This window comes from Pipistrellus kuhlii, unplaced genomic scaffold, assembly GCF_014108245.1.
Source record: "Pipistrellus kuhlii isolate mPipKuh1 unplaced genomic scaffold, mPipKuh1.p scaffold_m20_p_26, whole genome shotgun sequence".
In the NCBI taxonomy this organism is placed as follows: domain Eukaryota; kingdom Metazoa; phylum Chordata; class Mammalia; order Chiroptera; family Vespertilionidae; genus Pipistrellus; species Pipistrellus kuhlii.
This window is the reverse complement of record NW_023425525.1, coordinates 5,143,321-5,165,121: the sequence shown is the minus strand read 5'-3', so window position 1 is coordinate 5,165,121 and position 21,801 is coordinate 5,143,321.

Sequence of the window (21,801 nt, the reverse complement as noted above, 5' to 3'; positions counted from 1 at the left end):
TACAATTTAACTGGCTATTTTTTATTAAAGTATTATTAACATATAATGTTATATTAGCTTCAGGTGCACAGCCTTGTTTCTGGACATTAACACCCAAAGGAAGTGACCACCATGCCGGGCCTAGCGACCGCCTGCCACTGTGCTAGGGACTACCACGCCGCCTGAGCGTCGCATCTGCATGGCTTCCTGAGGCGGGCGCTGGCACCTGTGCCTCTTACTCGCTTCACCTCATCCCTCCCCGCTCTGGCAACCCTGCGTTTGTTCTCATGGGAATGAGACTGCTTCTGATTTTTGCTGTTTGTCCACTTGTTTCGTTTTAGATTCTGCAAATTGTAGGAACTGGTAAAATAAAAATGATCTTTATTTATGAAATGCAAATGGATGGTGTCTGGTGGAATGTAACTGATCTTTGTTCCAGGGATGTTCTCTTTTGCATTTCTGTATAAATTCATCTCAGCATTCCTTATTGTTCATATACGCATGGTTTATTGATTTAATTGACTTCAGGATGACATCTTATTTGTTCTATCATTGATTAATAAATTAAAATAATCTTTAAGTGAATTTATTTTATATTTGTATGAGAGTCCTAATTTTATCTTTTTAAACGATGCTAGAGGATTGAAGAGCTCATGGTCTTTACAATTACCTCCTATTCCTACAGCCCCAGTGGAGAAGTACTTCTGAAGGCCTGAGAAGGGAGATGGGATGGGTTTTTCTATTCAAAGTTTTTTTGTTTTTTTTTGGTTTTACTAAACGGTTGATTGCTGCTTTAAACTCTACTCATCTAGAGAACAAACTAAATTTGAGTTACTTTGAGTTTTGAGAGCCAGCCACAGAATCCTCCCACCCACCCAGCTGGACGCCTGACTCTGAGAAAAGATGTGTTGAGATCTGAATAACGAAAGAGAAACTTAGCGGACAGCTCACTGGGAAGGCCCGCACTGTGGATGCTGATCAGACACCCCGGGGCAGAAAATCCCTAAGCGTAATGACAAAACATGTTTAAAAGAAAGTGGGTTTTATGCTTTGTGTAAATAAAATGCCCCTTCTTTCTTAAAAAAAAAAAAAAAAAAAAAAGATATTAAAAAACAAACCAGCCCCATTCTTATTTTACTTGTTAATTTTTCCAAAAGGAACGGGTTTCCTTCCAGGTATGACAAGATAGACCACACACATCAGTCCTGATTTCACATTTCCAGTTATCCAGGGGCAGGGGTGGGGGGTGGATTTGAACAAGCATGAGAAGATTAAAAATGTCAAATAGGTGATTTCATCCATGCTCCTTGAAAACAAACTATGACACTTGGGGTGTATATGCTTTGTTTTCCTTATTTTCTTAAAAAGAAGTTGGATTTTATTAGCAGAAAGATCATTAAATTTTGTGAGTGCTGGCCGCCAGCATTTAAGTTTTACAGAACACATGAAAGTTTGGTGGTCTTCCACCAGCGGGGACGTCTGATTTTTATGCATCGGCAATTCTGAAAATGAAACGTTCGCTCCACAAATGCAGAACAGGCTACTTACACATTTCGTGTTTTGTGGGCTGTTTTAGTCTATAAAGCAACCACCTTGGAGACTGGATGTAAAGTACAATTAAGCCATGTCCTCACCTCTATAATCAGCCCATATAGAGTTCTCTGCTGTCCTGGCTCTTCGGGAAGTTCCACGAGGAGGCTGCGTGGCGTACGTTCGTCCGACCCAGGTATTTTTAATGTCATAGTTTGCTCGGTGATATAATCAAGAAAAACAAAACGTGCCTTTTTATAATTTGCAGCTGTTTGGAATTCATTTTCGAAGTTTAACTTGGCTACAAGATGCTTTTCTATATTTAAAAAAATAGCTTAAGTTTTGTATGAGAATGAATTTGTGAACTCTTAACTTCAGAATAAGATAACATTGTCTTTTTAGAAGTTGATTTCATTACATTAAAACTTTTGATGAAATCTTTTCAAATTTCAAGTGTGTTTTTAATGTATCTTATGAAAGAGTTTGGGTATATCTTAATTCTCAATAAAAGAGGAGGAATGAAATGATATTACATCTTCTATCATTATTCAAAATTAATGGAATACTGTGCTTTAAAAATGAAACCAAGGTTTTGTCTGCATGAAAATTTTATTTTTTTTGGAACAACTTTAATTTTGACCCATTTTCCACCGAAAGCAATTACCATGTACTTTAGCTTTTTCTTTAACTGCTATTGTTCTTCTAAAGTTGATTTAACGTGTGTTTTTCTGAAGACTTTTGTTGCAGTGATGATTGACAGTTAAGAACACAGACAGACAGATGCAAAGAGACAGATTCTTCCTGGAAATTGAAGAATTAAAGAATCTTTTCCAGGAAATTGTTTGGTTTTTATTAACTTGACAATATTTAAAAGATCCGTCAAAAGATGATGTCTTTATCATCTGCTATCTGTTCAGGACTGAAAAGTTTTGGAAACAAAAAGTTACTATTTAGCTCAGAGGACTGTAATGTTTATCAATGCCATCGGCCACATAAATAGTACTGCATACCACTCATGGCATATGGCTTCCTGTGTCAGGAGGGTCTCCATTGTGAATATGTCCATTATTCGTGTGGAAAATAGCTAAGAAATGGTAAATTCAGGAGCCTTAGGCACTCCAGGTAATTGTAATGTGGAGTTCAGCCAATCCATGAAATGCCCGTAACTGATGGGCAAACTTTTGTACTTATTTTTATCTCTGAAGAGAGATCTTTATCAGCTTTTCAAAAGTATCCTTGACACTCCCCCTTCAGAAAAGATTCAGAATACGTCGCTGGCAGCTTGTCCCTGTACCATCCAGATGAAAAGGAAGATGTTTGAGAACACTCATTGGTCCATGTGCTGCCCAAGTCGATCCACGGGCTATGACTTCCATACAGTGTGGCAGTGTATAACGTTAAGGAGACGTAGGTCCTTAAATGAATGCCATCCCAAACCTCTTTTCTTCACATCGAAGGCCCCCTGTCTTCTGAGAGTCACACCTGCTTATCTCCTGTCCCCAGTCTTTCCTACCTTCTCCCTCGGGACTAGCCAAAGAACCCCTCCCGGTACCCTGGCTTCAGGAGGCACAGATGGCTCTGAGTGTCGGGCAGACAGGCAGTGCTGCTATCCATTTAAGAATGAATCAGTATCTGCTCGTACAACGAGTCTGCGTCAGAAACAAGTTATGAAAGGAATATTGTTCTGTTGAAAGGGGTTTTTATTAACTTAGAAGCCCAGGGTTCCAGTATTTTTAACAATAATGTTTATGGGAAAGCAATGAATCCTTTACAATCAACTAGGATGGAGAGGATACTGTCAAAGCCCACGTTTGCTGGCGCCATTCCAGAAGCTTCCCCACAGCCACCTCCACTGTCTCCTCCTTCAGCACATCCCTGACTCCTCAAGCAAAGGCACAGCTCCAGCTGCCCGTGAGCAAAAGGGAAGGGAATGCAGAGCAACCTCCGTAGAGTGAGCATCTTGCAGGAGAGCGAGTCTGGGCTCCCAGGAAAGGGGATTGGGAGAGATCTGAGATGGGGGGACCGAGAAGGGGCCGCTGTCACAGCCTGGAGTTCTTGGACAGCACCAGCTCCTTGTTTTACGCGGACAGAAGTCATCTCAAGAAGTGAGGAACTTCCGGAGACCATCAGAAAGAGAGAACCACAGACAAGGAAGTTGTTCAAACAGCTCGCTTCTCGTCTCAGGATTGGCAGACGTTTTCTCTGCGTCCCACACGAATGACAACCCCACACAAAAGACAAACCTTTTCCAGATGCCTGGGTGGATTTGTGTGTGTTTTTCTCTCTCTGTAGATGATAACTAACCTTTGGGGAGGGCTTTACAATTTAAAATACATACAGCAATTCATTTTCACAAAAATCCTTTGAAGTTGCAATAATAATAATAATAATAACAACAATAGTAATTGTTCTTTCCCTGAGTTTTATAAACAAAAACACCGAAGTGTGGACTCTGTGTAATCATCCAAGTCAGAAGTGGCAGAGCAGGAAGTTTAGGATGCAAACCACTGAACCCCAAATGCCTGCCTCTCCCTCCTTTTGGGGTGACAATGAATAGAGTAACACGTGCGTATTTTATTCCTTAATAAATTACGTTTGATTTTTTTTTTTTTTGGTAAGAGTTTGGAGAAATACAGTTTTGTGTATTCTTTAAAAACCTTTGCTCAGAGAATTGAAAGTCAGACCTGTAAGTGTATGGACTTACCCAATATTTGTCTCATTTTGGAATGTTTCAGAAAAGGAGATAGAGTTCTTTGTCATGAGCATCAACGAGCACCTTCAGGTGAGGAGCTGGTACCAGCCAGCACCCTGTTGGCGCCTGCGCTGCTGGTGGCCTTCAGCGAAGTTGGAAACTGGAAGAAGCGGAACCAGCATCACATGGACTGGGAATCAATCGGCGCCATCCCCCAGAGTGCTCCCGGGTGCTTCCTCCTGCACCTCCTTCCTCTCCCCTGCGGGCGCCTTCCAGAATGCAGCCTGGGCTGTAGTGCTCGGCTGGTAACGGGAGAGGGGAAGCAGAGGAGAGGCTGTCAGACGCCTGCGGCATCCCGGGAGAAGGCCAGGATCTCCCCATGATGCTGTGTGCTTGCTTCCCCGGCCTTTACTTTCTTTCAGCTTCAGTCAAAGATGAGCCTCAGAACCAAAGAACCTTGCAGACATGTTTATCCCGAGGACTAGGCTCCGTTTCCAGCACTGCGTGGCCTCTCACCGATCCAGTTTCCAAACGACAGATGGGTCTGGGAGTGAAAAGAACCCCCGCGTTTGCCTGGTGGCATGCGGGCTTCGTCAGCTGTCCGTGTGGTTCCGACGGCCGTGGAGGGACCACACGACATTAATGCCATTTCCTCCGTAAGGCGCCATCCCTCCATCAGCCCCGGCTTTCTGGCATCCGCGGTGAAGACGCAGGCCTCCCACAGACCAGCAGGGGCGCCACGAGCTATGTGGCGATTTGCCAAAACAGCAAGCCAGCATTGGAGAGAGGGCGGTGATAACGCGATTTCTGTCTCACACCATCTGTCTCCAGGCTTCTTTCCCTACCAGGATGGTCGCTGGCTTGGGAGAACGGTCAGAATGCCAGGGTTCTGGAATGTTCTGCATGGGGTTGAAAGGAGCAGGCATCCCTGTGGACACTGTGGTTGGTTGTTGGCACAGGGAAGTAGACACGATTGCTGCTTCCTATTAAGAGATGTACTTTAGGCTCAGTGGTTGAGCGTCAACCTATGAACCAAGAGGTCATGGTTGGATTCCTGATCAGGGCAAATGCCTAGGTTGTGGGCTCAATCCCCAGGGTGGGGCGTGCAAAGAGGCAGCCATTTTGTGATTCTCTCTCATCATTGATGTTTTTTTCTCTCTCTCCCTCTCCCTTCCTCTCAGAAATCAATAAAAAAAAATTTGTAAAGAGATGCACTTGGAAGTCCTTGTGAAAGCAGTGTTACCCCAGGAGCTGGCTCTGTGTGGGAGAGACTGGGGCAGGGATGTCAGATTGCTCCACAGGTAACGGGGGAAAGGGGCGGAAAGCCACACTGGCATTCTCAGCAGGGAGCACGCTCTGTTCTGGGGAGGGTGCAGCCTTCCTACCTATTGAACTGCAATCCTGCCAACCTCTCCTCCAGCAGCTCCCCTGTTCCAGTAAGAACCGAAGCCACACAACCAGAACAACAAGGAAGGCTTGTTTTGGCCAGGGAGTCAGAGATTTTTTTTTTTTTTTTTTTTTTTTTTTTTTTCTTAATGGTGGATTCGTTTACACAAGCTCTTGGGTGATTGTTTTCCTTACTCCCAGGCAATCAGGATTAATTGATACAATAAAGGTCTGAAAGCCCTAAAATGCTGGTCCAACTCCCAACTCTGACACAAAGAAGCTAGACGAGTTGCAAGAGACTATGTAGGAAAATCAACAATAACGTTCCTGTCTGCATAATAGGGCTGGGGTGCCACTGGGACGCGGTGTGCATTTTAAAAACTGTGTTCCAAACGCTAATGACTCGCCAGTTCGTGTGCCACGTCACGTCTCTGGACATCAGTGAGTTGGTTGCTCAAGGGATGAGGGTACTGGTTTAGCTTTTAAATGTGAGTTTTCAAAGTCTAAGTCTCAGAGTCATCAGAGAAACAGAACATTGGAAGTAGGGGAAAAAATTAAAAACTTGGGGCAAGAATCATGATGTCCACTGTCCTTGTTTCACCAGAGAGGCGAGTGGCATGGCCCAGGACAGGGTTAGCGACCAGCCAGGACAAGGATGCTGGCCTTTCCCTGGGATCCGACCCACATTCTGGGAGCCACGTTGCTTGTGCTCGGCCTGCTTTCCGTGGCGATTTGGGGGACGGGTTTTGGTGGGGGTTTTTCATGGACCGAGTTGGGTGATTGGAGGCCACATGCAAAGGGGACTTCCTGAGACAGCTCCACGCTCTCCCCGATGACAGAGCGGCCAGCATCTCCTATCAGCTGCTGAGTCACAGAAAGCGTGAACGTAAACAGAGCCTGACAACTGTTCCCGTGCTCTGACCTGTTCACCTCCCCGCCACTTCCAACTTGGCCCCCGTCTGAGCGGCTCCCTGTGATTGGAGTCAGCGGGACCTCAGACTCAGGCCCGGGTTCTGAGCTCCGCCAGCTCAGGGCGGGGCTGGCCCAGAGGAACGGGGCCTCTTTTAGTCTCAGAATTTCCACGTGTTCCCTCCCTTATTCTCTCCTCATTTGTTTGTTGATCCTCACCCGAGGATATTTTCCCACTGATTTTTAGAGAGAGTGGGAGGAGGGGAGACACATCGATTGGTTGCCTCCCACAGGTGCCCATTTGGGGCTGGGGGTGGAGCTTGCACCTGGAATTGAACCGTCGACCCCTCAGTTCACGGGCCAATGCTCTAACTACTGAGCCGGACCGGCTAAGGCTCCCTCCCTTATCCCAATCACTTCCTGCCCTGCGGTCACGGAGGTTCTCGCTGTGGTCACTATTATTTCTGGAAGCTCTCGGGAGCCTACCTTCTTCCGCAGTGTTCCAGTAGACAACTTTAACAAGAGCATGGGTAACACCTGAGCAGAATGCAGCGCAATCCTCCTTACAGTTCACTGGGAAGGACGCTAACACAGCTCCATCGAATTTACTATCAATATAAAGGCATCTTTGTAGAAGAATGTCCACAGCTGCATTTTCCACCATCATGTCAAAGAAGAAGCAACTCAAGTAAGCACCAGCGGCCTGATGTTTCTCTGTGGCGGGACGCTATCCAGCAGTAAGGACAAAGTGAGGTCCATGCTGATACCCGCCAAGCTACGCCAAGCGAGAGAAGCCACCCAAGACAGACCGCATGTTGTCCGGTTGTGAGGTGTTGGGAAAGGCATCTCTCTAGACAGAGAGGAGATTCGTGGTTGCTTGGGGCTGGGGGTGGAAATGGGGAGCAACTGCGCAGCGGCACAGGTTTATTTTAAAACTAGGGGAGGGTTGCACAGCTCTGTCAGCTTACCAGAAACATGGCCTTGGACACTCCCTGGGAGAGAATTGTATGGTATGGAAAGGATGCTCAATAAAGCTTATAAAACCAACAGCCATGCGACAGGCACCCCGCTCTTTGCACGGAGGACATCTCTGGAGGACGGTGAGGCCTGGCGTGGCTGGGCCTCCGCACTGAGGGAGCAGGAGAGTTTTCCTCACCCAGCCACCCCTCGGGGAGAGCCGGGACCTGCAAGCCAGGGCGGGACATGATGCAACAATTTACAAAATCAACGGGGGGCCCTCGCAGGTGAAGTCTGACAACAACCTCAGTTCAGGGACAAATGCATTCAAAGCAGAAAGCCCGTGGCGGTGGCAACAATTTCGATCTGCAATTAGGACACTTTAAGTGTTTAGGGCTGACAAGGGGTTAAAGTAAATGTTGATTCAGTTGCAGAGTTTCCAGAGTCACAGGCGTGCATCAGGGTCTTGCACTCTGCAGGGATTTATTTATTTATGCATTGTGATTGTCTTTAAAATATTCTCTCCCCCCCCCCGCACCCCCCAAAAAAAATTCCAAGCTGCTCTGGGACCCTTAGCGGGGGAGACTGGAAACAGGTCTGAAAAATGCATTCAAGATAATTTTAAAAAATCACCCTTTAACGAGGACCATATTCCCTCCAATTTTCCCCTGTATACGATCCGCCATTTTGCAAATAGCGATGCATAAAGAATGCATTGAATGTGGCAAAAGTTGAAGATAGCCCCTGTGGATAAGACCTAATGGACACCATCCTGAAATAATACGTACTATCGGCCTCCAGACATGTGTCTTCAATTTAAAATAATTCCGCAATCATGTTCAACCCAAACCTGATTACACAAAATGGGACTTTTTAACTCCCAGACTTGGATCAAATTTTGAGGCCACAGAAAAAGGGGGGAGGGAGGAGGCGGATAGCATGTGCCATGTTTATATACTCCAGATACTGTGATTAAACTATCCACACACACACACACACACTTAACTGTTTCTGTGAGCTTATCAAAGCCCAATTAATGTTTTCCACCTACAAACAGTTGTCTCGCCTTTGTGAGAACTTAGTGAAAGTCCTGGGCTGAGTCACACAGGGAAGGGAAAGAGACGGAAAGCCAGAATATTCCCGTTTCCAATGCACCGAATTGGGGCTCGTTCCCCACTTTCCTGGAGGAGGGAGACAGGACTGGGCAGAGCAGCCCTCTCTGGGGTGGCAGCGGACTGCCCTGCACGGCTGTGGTCTCCGAAGATGCCCCCTCCGTCCTGTTCCATCTCTCCTTTGCTGCCACTCCCTCGCTTCCCCTTCTCCCCGGGATTGGCCTCCCTTCCCACAGGCCCGTTGGACCTCCGCCTGCACTGTGATTTCTGGGAGGCTCAGCCTTTCCCTTTGAAAGACGGCTCAGTATTGAAAGGCTTCCATGACGAGGTACTTAGTACTTCAAATCCCTTTGATCAGAAGAAATAGGAGATAGGAAAGTGCTTGGTGAGTGAGAAGACTGTCAGATCGAGGAGATCCAAGCTGGCAGAGGAATAGGGGGAAGCTGCCGGCCCCTCCACCCAGTGCCAAACAGGATTTACAGCTAAATTATAGCTCAATCGGCTCGAACAACCGACTCAAGTCCAGCATCATAACCAGGGGTCTAAGGAAGAAGCCGCGTAGAGAATGAATAATATTCAATGAAAACTGTAATTGAAAAACAAATAATAAAGGAGAAGAAAAAAGATTGTCAGATAAATACAAAGGCCCAGTTCAATTTGAATTTCAGATAAGCAACAGATAATTTTTACTACGTGTATGTCCCAAAGATTGCACATGACAATGATCTCAAATTTAGGCAGCCAAAACCTGGGCATTCTAGAAATAAAGGTTTTTTTGCTTGTGTGTGGTTTGCCAGTAAGATGAACATATTTCCAAGGGGTGACTTTTCTTTTTGAGTTGGAAATGTTTCCACCTTCCTTTTTGTTTATAGAGCTTGTGGGTCAAAAGCAGAAAGCAGGTACTGGCCGAGGAAAGACTTCTGATTCGAACTTGTGGGTCTTAATTTAGGGTAGGGGGCAGCGAGTGGCTGGTAAGCCCTGCTGGAGAGTGTGCTGGCAGGTGGCTGCTGCTGGTGGTGGGGCGCCCACGAACTGGTTTGCCTCAAGAAACCTGTCACTAAGAACAAAAGAGCAAAAGGTGCAAGTGATGTGTCCCCCTCTCCCATACACTAGAGTGGCTTCAATATCGTCTCTTTAGTAACCTCACTTTGGATCACTTGCATACCAGGTGGGAGAAAAATGGCTGGAAAATCAGTGCTCAGGGATTCCAGGTAAACTGACTGGGCCCTCAACCACCTGTCACTCATGGGAATATCAACTGTTAGCGTGTGCTGGGCCAGGGACAGGGTTGATATTCATGGCTCCCCCTTCCAGGAGGGGAAACCTAGACTTGACCTTTCTGGGTTCTCCAAGGTGCAATGTCCTGCTCTGCGGGGGACCCCAAATTCCCTTCAGTTGATCAAATTCACATATTCTAGGAGAGATGTTATCTCCCCTTCTTTCTCTTCCTTCCTCGATCCAGCAACATTTATTTTTAGGGTCTATTCTGAGTCACACAAGCTTGCCGCCTGCCCTTGAAGACCTTTAAAACATGGTGAAGGCAACTGAAAGGCTTGACGAATCAGGGAGAAGCTGGGCAGGGAAGAAGGGCGGGACAAACAGGCACACTGAGGGAGCACAGGGGAGTACACCGATGATGATGACGGAGGGGCCCTATTGCTGCCATCGCACTGGGCAGCATCCAGCCACAGCAGGTGTAGGCCACACAGAAAAGTTCGTTGACTGAGAAGTTTTCAAAATACACCCGTCATTGTCATCCCACAGCAGATGGGAGTTGTTTATGTCAACCATGGAAGGGCTGCTTTGGGACATTTTTCTGAGCTTCATGTGGGGTCTTTTTCTCTTTTACAGCCACATTCCAGAGCAAAGTGGAGACCAACCTTAGTTCTCTCTCTCTCTCTCTCTCTTCATCCCTCTCTCCTCCCTTCCACTTTCTCTAAAAATCAATGGGAAAAGCTTCCTAGGATGAGGATTAACAACAAGGATAGATAATCCATACTCACTTATGATTCCCAGGCGGGGAGAGCACGAGCAAATGAAACACACAGACCGGCTTCAAGCCACACTCGCTCCAAGCCTTCCACTGCTGCTCCACACGTGCCCTTGACCAGAATCAAACCTGGGACCCTTAAGTCTGCAGGCCGACGCTCTATCCAGTAAGCCAAACCGGCTAGGGCCTGATTACCATTCCTTTAATTCCCCCTAACTCATTCCCCGATTTGTGTCTTGAGCCACGCTACCTGGATTTGAATTCTTGCTCTGCTGTGTAGTATTGTGTGACCTTGGAAAAGTTATTTAAATTCTGTGCTTCGGTTTCCTCATCTGTGAAACGAGAATGACAGCAGTAAGTCCTACTGTTATGGGACTTTTATGAGGACTGCATAAGATTCTATGAGAGGTGCTTAGAAAGGTGCCTTGTGGCAATGTTGCTTTATCAGGAGGAAATTAAGGACTTGTTGACATGACATACAACCAACTGAGCCTCCCGCAAAAGGAAGAGAGTGAGGCAGATGCCAGGGCCTCCTCTCTCTGACATCCTCTGGCTGTAGTTGCAATGCAGTGACAGGCTTGCCTTTGAACTTGAAAACCGTCCTTGGTCCCCTGCCCTGCCCAGGAGACTGACAGCCCAAATGGAACCAACATTCTTTAAGCAAAAGAGCTCACCCTTCCATCAAGTGTGACCCAAAGCACTCCCATGAGAAGCCATCTTCCAGTTCTCAGGGAAGAAATCTAAGCTGTCTGCTAGCTTTTGCATTTACACAAACCAGGTCTCCTCCACCCCCTTTCTAAGTATCTCAGGCCAAATGAATTCTCAATGTCAGCAGAATTGCACATACGTTATGCACAAGCACGTAGCTGGAACCCATAGGAAAGGCATAAAATAATGCAAACGGAGCCTCTGCATTAGCCTGGCCATGTGAATGGAGTGAGGCCACAATTAGCTGGCCGAGGCCACCAATGGCCACCAAGGCCATATAACTTATGGGAGGTGTCTAGGTAGACCAGCACATCTGCAAGGTGGGAATCTAGGGTTTCAAAAAAGGGACAGGTGAAGAAAAATTGTGAGGGGCTGTGAGACCCTGTAGGGAGAGAGAGGAACAGACTCCGGGAGCGGGGTGGAGGGAGGGGAGCTCACAGGCGAGGGCCCAGCATTGGTTTTGAACAAGGACAGACCCTGTCACCCTTTGAATCCTCGCCCTGGCATCCTGAGCGAGCTGCTGATTCTGCTTGAGCCTAAATGACAGAGGGCTGTGGGTTACATGGAGAACGGCCTGGGCCGCCCCTCAGCAGATGGGAGAACCACGTGGAGGTGAGCTTAGCGGCTGCCTGGTGGAGGGAGCGCCCGAATCTTGCCTGCGGCAGGAGTTCAGAGCCTGCGTGGGGCATCAACACAGAACATCATCCGGAGGCGGCTCCACATGAACAAAACAGCCATTAACAACAGCTTTCCTGCTCACAGATTTAAGAGACAGGTTCCCTTTTTCAAGAAGTTGCTAACCGGTTTGCATTCTAGAAGCCTGGGTTGGATTAGGTGTGAGAGGTGGCTGGAAGGTTTCTCTTGCCCCCTCACAACCCACCCTGGACTCCTTGAAGTCACTATCACCCCCAGGGAGTGGGCACAGGCGGGCACACAGGGAGCAGCAGTGTGAGCACAAAAGCAGCCGCCCGAAGGGCAGCCAGCCCCTTCCCCTAGGAGGTACACTGGCCAAAATGAGTGGGTTCTGTTGAAATAGCGGCTCCCACTTCTCCTTGGAGGGTTTGAATGAGGGATGGCGCTCAGGGAGCTCCAAGCAGCCAGCAAAGGACCCCTGTCCCGGAAGAACAGCACTCACCAAACAGCCGCGGGAAGGCAGATGGGGGCCATTCTGAAATCATACCCCTTGAGTCACAGGCTTGTGGGAGCCAGAGAGGGTTTCCATAAAGTCTGGGCATTTTTGGGAACCATTCCACTAAACTTGCGTCCTAGGGGGAGTCATAACCCAGCACATAGATATTCAAAATCATAATAATCATTGTAACAACCATAATAATGATGACAATAATACTAGCTGGAGTCATGAGTACAATCATAATAAAATCTAATACTTATTTAATGCTTACCATGTGCCCACCACTGTGTTAAGCACTTTACATGCATTTTCTCATTTAGTCCTCAAATAAGACTGAGGTAGGGACTGTTATTAGCTGCATTCTGGGGGTGATGAGGCTGTGGAGCAGGGGAGAGAAAGGCCTCGCAAAGGTCACGATGATAGGTTGCTCACCATAGTGGTCACCACTCTGCACTCTTCCCAGTACTCACACGCCGCAGTGTGGCTTTGCAGCTTCGGGCTGGTCTCCGGGCTTGCTTTTGGCCAACAGAATGAGGCTTTGCTGAAGGGTCCCAGTTCTGAGCCTAGACCTCCAGCATCTCTACTCTTTCTCTTGGAATTCTGAGAGGATGCTAGGTGAACAGGCCGAGAACAGCTGCTGGGGGATGAGGGACCACTTGAAGTAAGAGCTAAGCTGCCCCAACTGAGACCATCCTAGACCAGCCAGCCTCCTGCAGACACTTAGGAGTCCAAAGAGCTCAGACGAGTCTGGCTCAGATTAGCAGAACCACTAAGCTGATCTGCCTACCAGTGAGCAATAATAGATGGTTGTTGTTTTAAGCCACTAAGAATTAGGGTGATTGTTATATAAGTGAAACAATCACCCAAGAAATGCTAACATTCCAGCCAGGCTTCTTTACACCAAAGTTCTTTGTCTTTTGACCCTCAGTCTCTAGTGTCACACTCCCATGTTCCCCACTGTTCTCGCCAACATTATCTTCTCCAATTCCGCCTTTCTCTTTCCAGTAGTTCCCAGCAGCAGGTACTGCTGGTTGCCCACTGATATTCATTTGCTGGCAATATATATAGGGATACACATAGGGACTCTATGGTCAAATCTTGATTGAAAAAACCAGCCATGGTGACTTCAGTCCCATCAGTGGCCATTGGACAGGGGTAAAGATGGGACCCATTTCTGACTATGAGACAGAAGGGTGGCCCCACTGAGGGCTTTTGGAAAAGATTTCCATTTTTCCCAGAAGACAGAAACACCGGGACAAACAGCTTTGTTCTGATTTTGTTTGCTGTCTATCATCTTGCAACGTGAAAGGCCTACCTGAGGCTGAAGGTAACTGAGGATGGCAGACACAGAGGCTGAGACACCGGGCTCCCTCAGACACTGCGGGGGGATCATGCCTGGGCCCATACTGGTTTTCCTTTTACTTTCTCTTTTGTTCAAGCCAGTTGGATTTGTTTTAAAATTAGCAGCCAAAAGCCTCCTAATGAACAGAGTTCCAATCATCAGTTACAAGGATCCAGCCATCTGGTTGTTGAGTCCTTTGTTTCTGCAAAATACAAAGTCAAAGCTCTTTATTCTTACAGTAACCAAACTAAAAGTGCAGAGGAACTGAAACTGACTCCCGAGGCAGGCTCTGCCCTCTGGAGCCGCAGGCTTCTGAGCCATTGCTGGCCTGTGCAGCAGTGAGGAGCTGCCTTAGGACTCAGAGCAGGGTGAGTGCAGGGTGGGGTGATGGGAGACTTGGGACGTTCTGGGGAACATGACTGAAGTGCGACCCGAGGTCCAAGGAGACAACAGATGCTCAACTAATGCGTGTTCTTGGAGTATCCAACATCTCCTCCCCATTCCTCTACTCCCAGGGGGCACGTGCCTTTACTCAGCAATGACAATCACAATGCTCAGATGCAGATCCATTAGAAAACCAAGTCTCCTGCAGTTCTGGGCAGGGTCTGGGAGGCCCCTCCTTTGGACCCTGGGAAAGCTGGGGGCTGTTAGGTGAAAAGGATGTCCTTGAGGAAGGGTCAGGGCAGAAAGGGAAGAAGAAGGTGGATATTGTCGGGCAGGTGGATGGGCAGTTGGGACAGTGAGTGTTCACCAATTTAAATTTACTTTCCAAAGTGTAACACAAATTTTAACATCTTGTGCAGCCATACCAGGGCACAGCAGACTGTTCTAGTCTAATATATCCTGCATTCTGGGTGCATCTGTCTGCACTGCCAGCTAGCGCACCCCAAAGGCCAAAGGGAACTGTGATGCTCATTTGCATATTCCCAGCACTCAGCACAACCCCCCAGCACACAGGCCATCTCAAACGCAGTTGGATGAATTGAGCAGAATCAACAATATAAACCCCGAGACCCATTCTCTTCATCTTGTCCAGATTCTGAATAAAGAAGACTCTGACCGGTCACAGCCATTTTCCTGTGAAACAATTATTTCTTTGGAGCGGAGTTACGGAGAGCTAAGGTGACCTCTGACGTTCAGACCTCCTTCGCCCTGAGATAGCTCAAGATTAAACCCTCTTATTGAGGAGAGCAGATGGCAGAGCGAGCTGGGGGGAGAGAGCAGCCCCCTGTGTCTCTCAGGCCGTGGAGCACGCTGTGCCCTAAGCTGCCAGGCCTCCATCATCATTAGCGATTCAACAGTTCTCATTTGACTGAGAAAGGGCACAAAACCCTGCCCCACACAACCTTGCCCTGGGGAACTCCTAAAATAAGCCTGCAATCCCAGGACTGGGACACAGTCTCCTTCTCCAAGGCACTGCTGTGTCCTATTCATCTTTGCCCCAATACCAAGCGTGGCAGGGGGGCAAGGGTGAGGGAATGAATGCATGTGTGAATAAATGAATGAATGAGTGAGGGCACCCTCCTTTGCAAGCAGTTTTGGTATAGGGAACATGAGATGAACTTTGGAGTCCTACCTATTCACCAGACAAAACCTGGTGCTCATGTCCAGGTTTTGTCATTTAATGGCTATTGGCTTCAAGCAAATTCCTTAACTTCCATAAATTCGTTTCTCAGGTGCAAATAAGTATGATAAAACCAACCTCACAGGCTCACAACTCATAAAGTGCTTAGTTTAACACCCAGAAGTGCTCAATAAATAAAAGTACTTCTGTTCTGTATTCTTTTCCTTCACTTTATTCTTTTTGTTTTAATATCATCATTATTAAACTCACTACTCAGAGATACTCTTTGCGTGTGTTAGAATTGCCTCGTTTGAGTTTTTCACTCAAATAATGTTCACATAGATCAGCATTTAAACGGCCTCTCTCTGAACAGTCTCTGTCGTCCATGTATAGCCACTTCTGCCCACATTAAGGAGGAAGGTCCATCTGAAACAAGCCTATGAAAGAATGTAATGCCTACATACAATGGGCACTTACTTTAGCTTACCTTCTCCCTCATAACCTTTACTGAGCACTTGCAGTGTGCCAGGCGCAGTACAAAGCTCCTTGTACTCCTAATCCCTACCACAGCCAGCAAGGTATGTAATCTTCATTTCATAGATGAGAAAACTGAGACTCAAAGAGGTTAAAGGACAAGGTCAAGAGAATGCAAGTAGCTGAGCTGGCACAATGAACATGATGGTTGTCTCCGGCACCCCTTCCCACCTCCCCTTAGGTGGAGCATACCTTTGTTTTTTGTGTGGTCAGCTCTATCTCCAACTCCAATGACTAACTCTCATGGGTTTAAACCAACCAGGGGGGTCCTATCGCTTTTGCTCGGTGATTGGTTCAGATTAACCAGACTGTAGCCAATCAGTGGTTGGGGGACCCCAGCTCTCCCTTTTGTTCCCCTGCTGACCCCTAATGAGGAAGCCCCCCGATTGCAGCTTGCAGCCAGCTTTCAGCCTTGGGGGAAATTAGGGAATCAGTCTGAAGATGAAGCTACAACAGTAGAGTGGAGAGAAGGGCCACTGACTTCCATGAGCCCCTGGAACAACTAACCTGGAAGCCAGCTCTGCCTGTCGTCCAATATGAGCTGCTAGATTTCCTTCCCTGTTAAACCAGTTTGATTTGGTTTTGTTGTCAAGTGGAATCAAAAGCATTTAAAATAATACAGGAAGATTCAAGCTCCTCTCTGTCTGATCCACGAACAGTACATACCTCCCATTCACACTGGTCATCTGAAATGCACACCTTTATGGGAAGCCCATAGCATCACTAGGTCTCGGCCAGCATTTCTGGTCTGGCTGGAAGGCAGGGGCCCCAGGAGGTAGCTGGTGGGCACTTAAGGTCACTCAAATCAGTGACTGGAGGCCATGAGAACAGAGCTAATGGCTAGTTCTAGATCCAAGGTAATGAAAGCCTCTTCTTGGGGTGATTCCAGCCAAGCTAGGGCTGAGCTCCGTGGCTGCTTATCAGGCCTCGACATCCTGAACATGTAAAAATGCGAACCTCCTCCAATGGCAGTCTAATTTGTAGAAGTGCTTGGAGAGAACACTGAGTTTATCAGAGCTTGAAGTACAAAATATTAAAAAGTAAATCACTGCTAGTAAAATCATAGGGCTACCAGGAGATCCATTTGAAAGAGTTAGCAAAGTCAATCAGAGACACATTCATCTGGCTTTGAACTCAGAGGAGGATGCCCCACTCGCATGGGCTTCCTTCCAGCCAGCCTAAGAGGGGCGTAGAGTTTAAGGCTGAGAACAGCTAAATCCTGACAACCAGGAATCAGATCATTGGAAACTGGAATAAAAGTGTTGAAAGAGATCAAAGAAAACGCTAGCCCACGTAGCTGAGATCAACAGGCTTTTAAAAATTTTATTTGGTTGCTTTCCCTTGACCTGGCTTGGTCTTTCTGGGGACACCATGATGGGTCTGTTCTCGGTCTCCCCTAGGAGACCTAGTCATACCCAATCTTCTGAGCCCAGGTATAAAGTCAATCTTCCAGACCGGGGGTTCAGGCAACTGACAATGAAGAACCTTCTATATTGGGTCTCAAGTCTCCCTGACTGCCTGCAATTGAAGGGCCCATGTTGACCTCGCTGGGAACATCCAACCTTCCTGCTTACCCAGTTTGACCCTAACCCAGGACTGTGCATCCTAAATCCTGACTGGCCAGGCCTCCACTCTAAAAAACAAGCCTGGCCTCCTGGGCCCCTGGGCTGACCCACTCTATCGTTATGTGGTGTCACACACACACTACTCTCTACAGCCCTGTCTGAGCCCTGGGCCTCCGGGGGTAGACCTGGCCCTTTCCTCTTCCCACCTGCCCCAGACTATGGGAAAGGGAATGACCCTGAGCCATTTGTGTGTCAACCATGTTTTTAATGAAATAGTATAGCATGATGGTTTAGAGAGCAGTGCTTCTCAGGGACCTTTGCGGAATGGCCAGGGTTTCATACGTTCAGTCCATCACAGAAGAAAGCGTGGGCTCCCTGTGTCTATCTAGAATGCAGCTTATATCACATGTGACTCCCAATGCAGATGTGACAGTCCTGAGCTCATCTAGACCCTGTTCAATGAGATTTGCCCTCCATTGATCATGTACTTGGAAGATGGCAATGTCAAATGATAAAAGATTCCCGAAGCTTCCCTTTGATTTAGTTTCTGTGCTTATCTTGTCACAGACAGGTAACAAATAGCTCATATCTGCAGTTGGCATTTTGAATAACATTTATTTAAAACAACAGTTCTCAAAATGTGAGAACTGCAAATGACCAGGCTCCCTCAGGAACCTAAGGGATCAGAAACTCTGGGGATGGAAACCCAGAAATCTGGCCTTGAACCAGCGGCCTGGGTTACCATGAGGCCCAGGCCGTTCTGTGGAACCACCTCTCATGCAGTGGGAATGAGCTAAGAGCAACAGAGTTGTTAGGAGATTTCTTCTGTTAGAGCCTTAAGTATCATTCAAAGGAAATAGTTATGTCTATCTGAGTGACTACTGAGCTCAATTTTTGAAGCTTTGAATTGTATTTGCCCTGAAGTCAACGAGTAGTGCATTCCACAGAAATATACTTTTATAGACTCATCTTAACCAAGCCCCTCATTTGTGTCTCCAAAGCTAATCTCTAACAGATTTAAGCTTGAGTGACCCTTTTATAGCTTCTCCTCACCCCACTCCTATCTTTTGCACCATTTTCAGCAACTCTTCAACGGCACACCTGCAGAGATGCCTGGAGGAAGGATTAACGAGGGCGGGAAGGCCCGGCTCCCTGAGAACAAGGAGCCTCCCTATCTGTGTCTCCGGCACCTGGCTTTTCACAGATGCTCAGTCCATCTTAAAGGAACGAATGAGTGGATAAATCAACAAATGGAAGAATGAAATTTGGTGAGCTAGAATACTTTGCAAAAGTTTGTTATGATGAATTGAACTCTGTCATTAATTGACATATCCTTTTTGTCTGGTTCTTACTTTTTTCCCCCTAAATTAGTAATTTTTAAAAATTTACTTTTTAATTATAGTTGATATTCAATATTATTTTCTTTCTTTAAAAAATATATATTTTATTGATTTTTCACAGAGAGGAGAGAGGAATAGAAACGTCAATGAAAGAGAAACATTGACCAGCTGCCTCCTCCACACCCCCCACCGGGGATGTGCCCGCAACCAATGTACATGCCCCTGACCGGAATCGAACCTGGGACCTTGCAGTCTGCAGACCGATGCTCTACCATTGAGCTAAACTGGTTTTGGCTCAATATTATTTTCTTTTAGTTTCAGGTGGACAGCATTGTTGCTAGACAGTCATCTACTCTGGAATATTATTCAGCCATAAAGAAGAATGAAATCTTACCATTTATAACAGCATGGATGGATATAGAGGGTGTTATGCTAAGTGAAATAAGCCAGACAGAGAAAGATAAATACAATACGATTTCACTTACATGTAGAATCTAAAGAACAAAATAAACTAACAAGCACAACAGCAGCAGACTTGCAGATACAGAGAACAGACTGATGGTTGCCAGAGGAGTGGAGGTTGGGTTGGGAGACTGGGTGAAAAGGTGAGGGGATTAAAAGGTACAGATTGGTGCTTACAAAATAGTCAAAGGATATAAAGGACAGCCCAGGGAATCCAGTCAATAATATTGTAATAACTATGTATGGTGCCAGATGGGTGTTTGACATATCAGGGGGATCACATTGCAATGTACATGATTGTCTGGTTCTTATTTTCAAAACACTTTCATAAAAAAATTAAGTTTTTGTTTTTCATCTAATTTTAGTGAATTTCCATCAATTGCAGCCCAAATGTCACTTGACTAGAGACATCCTTGCTCAAGTGTGATACATCCAAATTATATCTGTCCTCAAGGGCTATTGTTCAAGTTTCTGGGGTCCCATAAAATAGTAAAACTGAGCATTTCATTTCTGAGAATTTTTTATTGAGAATGAATTTTATTGGAAATCACATGCAGAGAAAAGCAAATAAAAAAATTATAGCCCATGAAGCATGGCAAACATATGCCATTATTTGGGGCAAAATGTAATTATTTTTATTACTAAAGTTAAACTAAGCACACCCGCATTTGGCATTACCATAACCATAATTGGTAAAATGGTTCTGTAACAAGCTCAGAGTGGTTCAGTCAGGATTTATCAAACAGACGTAGGAAAAGCAAGCAAGGAAAATCACATATCGTAAAAAAAAAAAAAATATGGAGAGAAAAGTGAAAACATCCACCAACTGATTTGCATACACAGGGCCAAGCCGCAGGGACAATGGGTTCACTGAAATGGACTGATCCTTTGTCTAAAGCTTCGTTGGCACAATGCTAAGACAACCCACTGATTTGAACCGTTCAGTCCTAAATGGACTGAACTGACTGGCCCATCGGAGTGCCTGGGGAATCCTCCTGTGACATGTTTGTCTGGAATACGAGGCCTCACTTCCTTTATGAGTATCTACACACACACATCCCTCCTTACGGAGAACAAAAGTGTAGAGGCCAACAGGAAAGTTCCATTGTCTGGCTCAGAGCCCTCTTTATGATCCAGGCCACTCATATGAGACAAATTGATCGCTTTTTTCTAAAAAAAAAAAAATAATTATTTATTTATTTTTTTTAGGCTTTGAAGGGTGAGGTGAATTCAGATCTTAAATCTCCCTCTTTAGCCTTAGGGTGGTCCTCTGTATAATGGGAGTAATAATAAACCTGCCTCATAGACTTTTTTTTTTTTTAAGGATTAAATAAGATAGTGCAGCCCTAGCTAGTTTGGCTCAATGGATTGAGTGTCAGCCTGCAGACTGAAGGGTCTCAGGTTCGATTCCGGCCAAGGGCACATGCGGGCTTGATCCCCCAGTATGGGGTATGCAGAAGGCAGCCAATCAATGATTCTCTCTCATCATTGATGTTTCTATCTCTCTATCCCTCTCCCTTCCTCTCTGAAATCAATAAAATATATATTTAAAAAAATAAAAATAAGTAAGATAGTGTACATAAAGCATTTATTGTCATGCATGGCATTTAATAGTAGCTATTATTAATATTACAGTTACTCTTCATCAAGCATCAAACATAGAGTTTTCCTTGCTTTGCCCGACAACACCTGGTATTAGCTATTTGAGTTAAGGTGCAAAGTCTGTGATTAGATGCCTATCAGCACACTCTTCACCCCAGCGCTCAGTTTACGCCGTATTTTATGAGCTGGTTGTGAAGGAAATAATGCTTTCCCCACCCAAAACGTATCATCCCTGGAAATACTGCAGTTGATGGCCATGAAGCCCCAAAACAAAAGGAGACTCGGGCTCTGAAAAGGAGGGCAAACTCATGCCTGCCAACTTTTCCCTTATTTGGGAAGGCCCCCCTGTGAAATTCTAGAACTCTCTACAGGTCACTCACGATCCATCCATTAGCTTTCCTGTTTGCTGTCTTCTTGTCTACTTACGTCAACTCTTCTTAATATTTAAGAACTTCTCAGAAAATTCCGTTTTAGAAAGACAGCGAAGGAGCTTTGAATTGGCAAAAGGTCCGCGTTTCAGGGGTGATGCTAATCTAAAGAAACACTCCATTATCTTAGCGATTTCCAATTGTTCCTGGAAGCATTTTAGTGCAGAGACCACTGCCAGCTATTAAGTAGAGGAGACTCGTTTTGGTTGCCAGAATTAGCTGAAATTAAGATCCTTTGACATCTTCTTACAGAAGAAAGTCAGCTTCAGTACAAACTATTCAGAATTTAATAGATTGTGACAGGTTATAAAATTCTATGCATTTGAAAGAAAAGCTTTGCGGGTGGAATAATGTGTTTCTAATTTACACATAATAGGCCCATGAAGCTATGACTAGAAGGACATTAAAGTAATGAGGAAATTCCAGTTATAGACACTTTCTGTGGAGATCTTAAAGATTATGATTAGGGCAGCCATTTCCCCAAACACCTCGTGCAGCTAAACCAAAACGAAGGTGGCCAGGACAAAGCAAGGAGACTGGAAGGGCAACAGGCTCCAGTTCAGAGTGTA